Source organism: Aphelocoma coerulescens, chromosome 10, assembly GCF_041296385.1.
Source record: "Aphelocoma coerulescens isolate FSJ_1873_10779 chromosome 10, UR_Acoe_1.0, whole genome shotgun sequence".
NCBI classification, from domain to species: domain Eukaryota; kingdom Metazoa; phylum Chordata; class Aves; order Passeriformes; family Corvidae; genus Aphelocoma; species Aphelocoma coerulescens.
In genome coordinates this window covers 8,937,916-8,947,740 of record NC_091024.1, presented here as the reverse complement: position 1 = coordinate 8,947,740, position 9,825 = coordinate 8,937,916, and the positions used below count along the sequence as shown (strand labels likewise).

At 42.2% G+C, this 9,825-nt stretch overlaps 1 long non-coding RNA gene across 1 annotated transcript; it reads left to right on the top strand.

Moving 5' to 3' along the window:
- Positions 1-1,206: 1,206 nt before the first annotated feature.
- On the top strand, positions 1,207-2,781 carry LOC138116344 (uncharacterized). The gene is made up of 2 exons (XR_011154112.1): positions 1,207-1,295; positions 2,534-2,781. It is a non-coding gene; the product is annotated as an uncharacterized lncRNA (long non-coding RNA).
- Positions 2,782-9,825: the final 7,044 nt, after the last annotated feature.

Sequence of the window (9,825 nt, the reverse complement as noted above, 5' to 3'; positions counted from 1 at the left end):
AGTTAAATCAATTTATAAGACATACTGTCAAAGAAACTGCTTTACACAAGAAAAGCTTCACTCTAAGTTTGTTTTTGTTTGTTCAAAAACAAGCATACCTTGATGTCATGATATTTAAAAGACATGGGGATATGATCTCATTTTGCTGTAGATCTATGGCATGAGATTTGTGCAGGATAATTCAAAACAAGTGTTCTCAAACTCTCTCCTGGCTGTGGATCACAGCTTCAGAGACTCTGAATGGATTGCTAATTGGTGCCTGACAGGCAATCATGTACAGCAGCCACTCCATGACTCCCCACTCAGAGAAAAATAGGTAAGTGCACTGTGTATACACAGCTCCCTTATGGCGTGGTTACAAATGAGAGAAGGAAAATAAGTTGTGCTCACAAGGAGCGCTCAGGACCACTAGAAAGTGCCAAAAGTACAGAGTGAGAGCCACTGAATACAGAATATTCATCTTAAAATGTCAAATTGATACACACTTAGAGTGACAACATCTGGGGGTGGCTTAGTGGGTGGGAAGCGTTTGTTCAGCTTTTGAGGACTCAAATGTCCAACAAACTTTCCATTCATTTCAACAGCCTCTGGGTAGGCTCTTCAGTGTTCCTCTATTCATATCATTATTCTCCATCTATGTATCAGTGCAGGACACCTTCCCCTTGCCCACCAGGTGCAGGTGGCTTACAAACCACGGATGTTCCCATCCATTGGCTTTCCTTCCTCCCAACACATCTTTCTCCCATTCCAGCCTGCTCTTTATTTCTTAGTTTCCCACTCTGCTTTCCAAGTCTCACTGCAGGTCTGGTCTCCAGGGTCAGGCTCTGAGAGTGGTTCCCCCTGTCATCTGCTTTTGCTCCCATTTTTGTGCTGACTTCCAGCTTGTTTACCTCCTTTCTTTATCTGCTGCCCCAATGATTAAAGATTAACAGAGTTGACACAACAGAAAAGAGTGGTACAATAGGAAATGACAGGTGACCTTTTTCAGGGCTGTCCACATGCCTGTTGCATATTTGATACTAATGAAGCTTTGCCAAAAATAAAAAGGATGAAACAACAACATTAATTTGTTTAAATATTAAGTAATCCCATAGATATCCACATAGCTGCCATACTAAAATAAATCCCCAATAGCTTCTCCAGGTTCAGTGAAATTATTCCATATTTACAGGCAGTAAAACCAACACCAGAGTCCTGAAGAGTGATCTGAGCTTACAAAACAAACAGGACTCTGAGTGTGCTGAGGGATCTACACTCAAACAATTGGGACCCTCAGGTGATTGCAAAATTTGGAGGTAAGCCAAGCCTGCCATTTATTTTCTGGTTTGTTTGTTTGTTTTCAAGCACAGGTGTTGTGGTTTTTTTTTTCTATTATCTTCCTTTTTTTTTCTTTTTCCCAGCAGAGTAATACACTATTCCTTTAAAAGCCTGTGTTATTTTAGTGCAAAAGGGTCTCTCTCCTCCACTCTGCCTCTCAGCCTTGAGGTTCACATTGCACTGATAGCACTAATCTCTGAAGAACCTTTTCAGGATCAATGATTATAGTACTGCTAGCCCCTTGTTTTGCAGACTTTTAAAAAATAAAATAAAATAAAAAAAAATAGCCAGCACAATCAGGACACATTCCTTTTCATCTCTGTCTTTCTCATAATTTTCCATGGCAGAGTTCATGTCAAAAATGCTTGGTTTCCACCCTCCACCCAATTGTAAGCTCTTCAAAGGGAGAGAATAAAAGTTGGAGCCTGAATCCCAGAGCAAATGCTCCTGCAGCCATGCTCGAGCCAGCTTTTGAAGTCTTTCGGCTCACCTCTTGATGCCAGGCAGGCCCCTATTATTACCAATGTTGTTAGCCATTTCAGCTCCATTTCCAGGCCTACATGGACAAGAGAGCAAGGGAGGCCCTTTCATGTCAGGCTTTGCAAAGCTGCTTCAGTGTTTGAAGGATGAAAGTCACTCTTGTTTGTTCTTGCTGCGGTGCACAACATTTGGCTTAAAAAATAGAGGACGTTGCCTTTCTTGAAGTGGACTGTGCATTGCTGGACACAATCAAGGCTAATGGCAGTTCTGCAGTCAAGGGGTTCAGGGCTGATTTTTTTTTTTTTCTTTAAAGAATGTAAACAGCCAAGTGTAGCGGCAGCAAGATCTTTTTTAATTTAGAAAAGAAAAATACGTTTGTGCAGATAGCAGGGGGAGAGGAATGGGGAGGAATCAGCCATTTCCTCATGGCACATGTACAGATGAGAGATTATTTTAATGAGGTTCAAGTAATGAGAACCCTTAATTCAGGGACACTGAGAGGAAAAGCTTTTACCCTGTCCTGGAAGCAGCCAAAACAAAGCTGACTTATCCTAGATACAGAAATGGTCTGTGAATCCCACAGAGAGCCTCTGCCTGGCTTTGGTGCACGACCTGGGGTTGGTGTGATCCCTCTTGCGACCTTCCCAGGGGAGGTCAGCGGGGGAGGATTAAAACTTCCTCTCTTTGACATTGTATCGACAGGTAGAGTTTTTCATCATGACATCCTCTTTTTCAGGCTCATTATGTCCTCTCTCAGTCCAGGAGTTTCCACCCATGCTTGTGTTTTGAAGGCAACAAGGGAGGGGATGAAAAGGGAGAAGGGGAGCAAAAAGAACCCCCCTGAAGCTGAACATCGTTTTTTGGGGAATGAAAACCTGGCATTCCGTGGTGGTGCCATCTTCCAGCAAAACTGCAGCAACAAGGTTGCTGAGATAAGAGAACGCCAAGCAAGCGAGCAACTAAATAAATAAGTACATGGAGAAAGGAAGTTTTTGTTTTGATTTCTTGTTAGTCATGATATTTCGCCTTTTATCCCAGCGAAGTTCCCATCCACCCCCTCGAAATCTGGTGCTATATATTCCCCAGTAACAACAACAATGCTCAGAAGTCTGAGAGCAGGGAACGGGCGGTCAAATGTACTTCTTGGTCCAGCTGTGTTTAGTTTTCAGATGCCCATGTGTTCCTTGTTAGGCTGTCTTCCAGCCCTCCTCTGCCTTCTTTTCTATTCTTCACAGGCCAAAACTATGAACCAATTACAGACCACAGAGTCAGCTATTTACCCCCTCCTGCCTTTACACAGCTATTTCCTGCCTGCTATCAGCAAAGTCAGACAAAGATGACAACAAGCCCAAGGTTTTTACCATAAGTTGAACCATAAGCGGGGACCTGAAAACACCCTAAAGCTGTTATATTTTATGTAGGGGAAAATTTGAAAAGGATTATCTGAGGAAAGCAATCAGCTCCAGACTGAAATCTATCTTACTGGTGTTTATATGATAAAATAATTGCCATTTAGGCCTCTATCACACTTGGAATATGAATCATATGTCTGGAGGGCTCTCCTGCAGAGGTTTGGGGGCAGAGCTTCCTTCTTCACCATAGTAGCCTCTCTGGAGGTGCACATGGGTCTCCGGGCCAAAGAAAACAGTTGTGATTACAGAGTGATAGAGGCAGCCACATGCTGATTCAAAGACCTATAATCTTCTCCCCTTCACCCTCCCCCTCCCAAAAGCAACAAGTCTGTAAAACTCATTCACTTGCCAGAGGCTGTTTATTCTGTTTAATGGCCACCTATCACCCCTTCACTCATTCTTTTTAGATTTACTAGACAAGCACAAAGCAAATTAGTGCAAAATGCTTTCAGTCAAGTGTCAGGTGGAATCAGACTTGATGAATACTATACTGCTGGGCTTTATAACTGTAGGAACACATATACTGACAACATTGTCTCCTTCAATTAAAGCTATGCTGCCTGTTTGCTGAATCCCTTATAGAATCCTCCCCCCTTCCAAAAAAAAGAAAGAAATAGTCAAATTTATAACTTTCTAATATCCTATTTTAATAAAGACATTTTGACCTACACTGTGATGGTACAAATGGAGGAATCTCAATGCTAGAATTTTTTATGATGTGTTTCAAAAACGTGCTCTTCAAAGGAAATATTGCAGTGATACACTGATCTGCAGCAAAGTGTGGATATGTTCAAAAATAGCACCGTGTCGGAACCTTGTAATGTAATATTTATAGTATAAATCTCGCTAACTTACCATAGAAATGAGTCTCCATTGTTGCTTACCCATAAATACACAAGGCCAAAAGGGTGGGGGAAAGGGTGGAGAGGGGGCCTGGTTTCTCCTTGACAAGGCAGGGCAGAGGTGCTCTCTCCCCCTCAAAGCTAATGCACGGAGCAGCGTGCACACATCAGGGGAGAGCGCAACCCCAAGGGGAGCGCAGGGACTCCGAGCAGCGTGACTCCCATTAAAGTCAATAGGGGCCATGCGGCTGAAACCCACACACAGATCTCAGAAAATTCACCCCCTGAGCCAAAAACCCTTTCTCTGAAGATGGATTGTATCTGATGGGCACAGCTCAGAGTAATGAGCTGATGATGCCGTGCTGCCCCAGGGATGCAGCAAGCCTGCAACAGCATCCAGGAGCAGACAGCTACACCCGAAACAGGCACAGCGTGATAACAACCCCACCGATGGACTGGGATAACTGCTTTGAAGAGGGAGAGACTACAAGCTTGCCTGGAAGAATGATTTCAGTCAGATCACTATGGCCACACAGGGGCCACCCTGCTCAGAGCCTGATGACAGCGATGCTCCTCTGCCAGGGAAAAAGAGTGTGATGCTGCAGACTGACATTTGAATATGTGGGGTTTCCTGCAGGTAGAGCAAGATGGTGTTAGTCTCATCAAAGGCCACAGCTGTAAGAATTTTCATAACGACAACTCTGGAGAAAGCAGACATGGTAGAGAAGCTACAGAGAAACAATTTGTATTTTAAGGCATTCTGGTATCATGGATGCAATCCTCTGTCTCAAAGACACCTTATGCTTTCAAAGCCTAAGAAGATTAAACAAAGATACTCCTATGAGCTACATTAAATAATCAAAGCATCCCCATTTCTTGGAATTCCAGTTAAACTGGCAAAGGACTCTGAAGCTGGAAGATATTCATAAATAAAAAGTATTATTATTCTCTACCCTCTTCAAGGTGCTGGATTTCACAGGTAAAGTTTGGTTCTGCACTCTATTACAGTGCCTAAAAGCAACCCTAAACAGGGATGAGAGAGATGAATAAGGACCTTTATGTAGGTGTATTCCATGAATGTCTTTTATGGATGCCAAGTTGAGGATCAAATCTAATTTACAGCTCTAAATTGGAAACATGCACAGACCCTTTGGTATGCATGTTATTAGTAAGTCAGCTTAGAAGTCTGCATTAACTCATGCCCAGTCACAGTAAGAAGAAAAATATAATAATTATTTCCTCTACTGCTCTTTGCTCTTTCTGAGAGCAGAAAGTGCCCAAATAAATTCAAGTTTAACTGAATGGAGCTGACCCATTAATTTTGTTCTTATTCCCCCCCACCCTCATAGTGAAGGGCAAATAGGCAAACTGTTTTCCTCCCCCTCAGCATTTGTACTTCTTAAGTTTAAAACATCCTTTTTTTTTACCTTTCAAAACTTACTCTTAGCCCTTGGTTCCTTAATAAAACTACGCCATGGTGAGAATGCATTCAGAATGAACATGGGAAGTAGGGGAAGGGGGACAGAAGAAAGACCACCTTTAGCCATTGCCTGACACAATGCCCCAGGCCACAGACTGGAAAGTGAAACTTAAGGCATAAAGATGGGGTCAGATGTAACAGGTTTGCCAAGCACAAATGCTCTGAAAATCAGGAATTTTGATGCATAAGAATAAGGGGTGAATCATGTTAGAAGGGAAAGACTATTCCCCACCTCACTTCTTTTGTCTTTCTAGAGGAAAACACAGACACAAAGGAGAGTATCCATCACCCACATTTCAGCCATCTCTGTAAGTTATAAATCTGTAAGTCATAATTAGTCATCTAGGCTCTGTCTATAGCCAGTAAAAGGAGACATGATAAAGGTTTTTCTTGCCATTTTAGTTCTGATATTTAAACAAGATCACAGAATCATCGAGATTGGAAAAGGCCTCCAGTGTCACCAAGTCCAATCTTTGACCAAATACCCCTGTGCCCACTAAACCATGTCACAAAGTGCCACGTCTACTAATTTTTTGAACATTTTCAGGGATGGTGACTCCACCACTGCCCTGGGCAGCCTGTTCCAATGCTTGACCACTCTTTCAGCAAAGAAATTTTTCCTAATATCCAAGCTGAACCTCTCCTGGATATATCCCTTTTAGAGGCTCCGCTGCCTCCATGGTGGCTACTACCTAAATTACTGCTCCAGATTTTGCAGAGGTACCTTCCTGTTCTCCCATCCAACCCCAGCACTGGGGCTTCTCCAGTGAATTCATTCAACCACAAGGTGGCAAATCCTTTACCAGAAAATGGCATTTTCATTTTCCCAGCAACCTGCCTTAGTAGCACACACACACAAAATCCTGCAGCACAGTTGCAGCAGGTATAAATCAGAATAGTTTCACAGACCAGCAGAAGCCTTTTCAGTGCTACAAGCTTTTTCTGAGGTTAGTGAAGAAAGAGAAAATTTTGGTAAAAAATGGAAAAATGCATCATGAAAGCATCTACCAAGGAATCCTGTGAAAACAAACCTGTAGCATTTCCAGCATTTGTCTTCTCTCCACTGTGTTTTAATTTCCTATAGAATCTATCACAGGATTTTACTAATTCCACAGAGAGCTGAGAACCTGGCATTTAATCCTACCAGGAAAAAGCAGCTAAGAATAAAAATTCAACTTACAAATCAAAGGTGCAGAGTCATCCTTCCTACTAAATAATTCCCCAAGATTTAATATGCTAGCTTTAAAAAACAATTATGGAAACAAAACCTGTTTCAATTTCCTCTTTAATTTTAAGATGTGACTAATATTAAAGTAGGATCAGAGGCTCATATCTGAGGTACTTAAACCAGACTCTGTGTGTCACTGCTGTCTCACCTGGGGGGTTCTTTAAGGTTGTTTGAAGAAATGAAAGTTGTTGGCTTTAATTACTCTTCCTGAATGGTTACAGTGGGAAAAGTAGAAGGTTTCAGGAAGCAGGTTTTCTCTTCAGTAAAAATGCTTTCTGAACATGCAATAAATGGGATAAATAATAAATAAAAATAAAAAGCAATAGAAGGCAGTTATTCAAATAACAATTGCAACATCTACAAGAATGAGGAACAGAAATCATTCTAACACCTAACTGCCATGCCTGTTCACTGCTGTGGTTTGGTTTATTGTCTGTGAACACCAGAAAGATTTTAGAAAAATCTCCTTTAATTGTTCCCTGCCTTCTTGACTGAATAAAAAACATGTAACGATAGATTTTTAATCCTCCAGCTGGTTTTTTTTTATAATGTTAAAATTCTGCAATAGTTTGATTAATAATAAATAAAGGCCCAGAAGCCCAGCTTCTTCCACAGAAAGGATGTCAAGCAGAGGCTGCAGTGATTTACCTCCATATTACTGGTAACAGAGATGCTCTGACCCAAAACATTCTTTGGAGATGAGCTCTGAGAACTGGACAAGAAAGAACAATCAGCAAATCTATTTTTTTGGAAGCCAAACAATGATGATTCAGCATCAGTAACACAGACAAAAGAATGATCACTGACCAAAGCCCAGCATGGGGTCTCTGGTGGCTGCAGGGAGTGTCACCACATCAACGACTGTTTCACCTTGCTGGGTCATTGCCCCGGGCATGGGCAGTAGGGGCATGTCCATCCCCACTTTGATTTACTGCCTGTACTTTGACAACTGTTTCAAGTCTTCTCTTCCCACTGGCACAAACAATGGTCCATCCATGATGGGTCCTTCCTGTGGCTACCCCCAATTCAGAGGGAACAGCCCCAGTGAATGGTGCCAGGGAAATTACTCAAATTAAAGCAATCAGAGGGAAGGATGCCCCCTGGCAGGAGCAGCAGAACAAACCTGGGATCAGACTGAGGTTAGAGGTTGGCACAAAAATACAGGAAAGCTTCATCTCTTTCCTTTTCAGTGCTGGGCTTCATCAACTATTGACCTGCAGGTGTCTGCAGGGAAAATGTGTGACTGGGGAGGATCAAAGGGATTTCCTTCTCATCTAGGGAAGGTGTGAGGCCTGAAGACTCAGCACCAAAGAGGAATGCTGGCAAGACCTATAGGAAAGCAGAAGGGATCACAACACAAACACTGAGGAACCTGAAGGAGGTCAAAGGAGGACAACCAGTCTTCAGGGAAGCGGGGTGGGAGACAAGAGAATGCATCCAGATGGATCAAATCCTCATGTAGCCTGTGCAGCACGTGACTGGTGGGAAGAGGCTGTGCTCTTCCTCCTTAGTGCAAAACTACTTCTCTTGTTATACCCATGTCACAGAAACCAGCATATGGCTTGCTAGCTCCAAAGGTTGTTATACTGACAGCATTTCCTAGCGTAACGTGAAGCCATAATCTGCTGCTGACTGGAAGTGAGGAAAAGCCAATGCTTTCTGCTGCCTAACCACAGAGCTGAGAGTCAGGAGTCTGAATAATTTTTCCAGCTCAGCCAGTGGTTCGCTCCATACTGTCGATTACAGCACTTGGACTCGCTTCTCAGTGGTGAAAGGAAAGGGTAACAACATTTCCTATTGTTGGGTGACTTGAAACTTAATTAATGTTTTCTAAGTGTGATGACCCTCAAAGGGGAGATGCCAAACATCACAAAGCACTTGGCACCACTTTTCTCTCTCTCAGTCTCCAAGTCAGCTAAGCGTTTTGATTATCATAAAATCACACAATAATCTGTGTCTTTTCTGCCTGTTACTGCTGGTGGATTCATGACAAGAACTGCATAAAAATGATTCCACTTTCCCAGACTCTACAACTCATATGGCAGGCCAAGAGGGAACCTGACAAAGAAGTGAACTCATCTGCACCCATGTCACTTTTTCCCCTATATTTTACAGCTTCAGAGAAGTGTGCTGAAGCTCACTCCCTGTTACCTGGTTGGCAGGTCCTGCTTAGAAATTATTTCATTCATTATCGGTACATCTTCAGAACTGGATGCTTTTACACTTCCAAAGAGTAAGCGCCATAAAGTGGTTGAGAAAAATGCATTGGCTGCCATAAACCAGCCTCTGTTGGATGCACTAAATATGTCAAAGCAAACTCAGATGGTCCTTTAACTCAGTAGCTGTGGCATCATGGGGAAAAGTGCTTCTCCTCCCAGCAAGCAAGACCAACTTAAGGACTCCACATGATTTCTCCCTTGTGAAACAAAATGTAGATTTTACTACCTGCTATGTAACTTGCTCTATTTATGGTTTGCATAATTTTTCCTCTGTTCAAATACATTTCATTTTTATCGGCTTCAGTGGCTTTAAACTGATAGAGCCAAAGCCTGAACCGGGGCATTTAAAGACATCTCAGAAACTCCAAGGCAGAGGCAAGGCTGGCTATTATGTGTATTTTTAGGCCAAGTTTTTACCTCTGTTATTACTCCTAAAATACCTCCCTGGGCCTTCACAGTTCTCATTTTACCCTCAGTACAAATTGGGATAATCCCTGCTTTTGGACAAGACTCACTATCCAATCCAGACAGCCCATACCCTAAACCTACTGCAAAGTATGATTTCCTGAACATTTCAAAGTTGGATTACAATACCAGTTGAGTGCATGATTTAAAAATAGAAGTCAAAAACCCTTAAGTATGGCCATAGAAAAATGACACCACATCTTGCAATGTTCCTTTAAAAAAAAAGGAAGAAAAGAAAAAAAAGCAAATAAAAGATGGCTGACTGCCAGAGTTTTGCGTTAACTTGAAGTGCAGAGGTGATTTTTAATGCTTCAAACATCATTCATGAAATATTATATATATAATTTGTACTCAAAATAACATGCAAGCTCTCCAAGGAAAC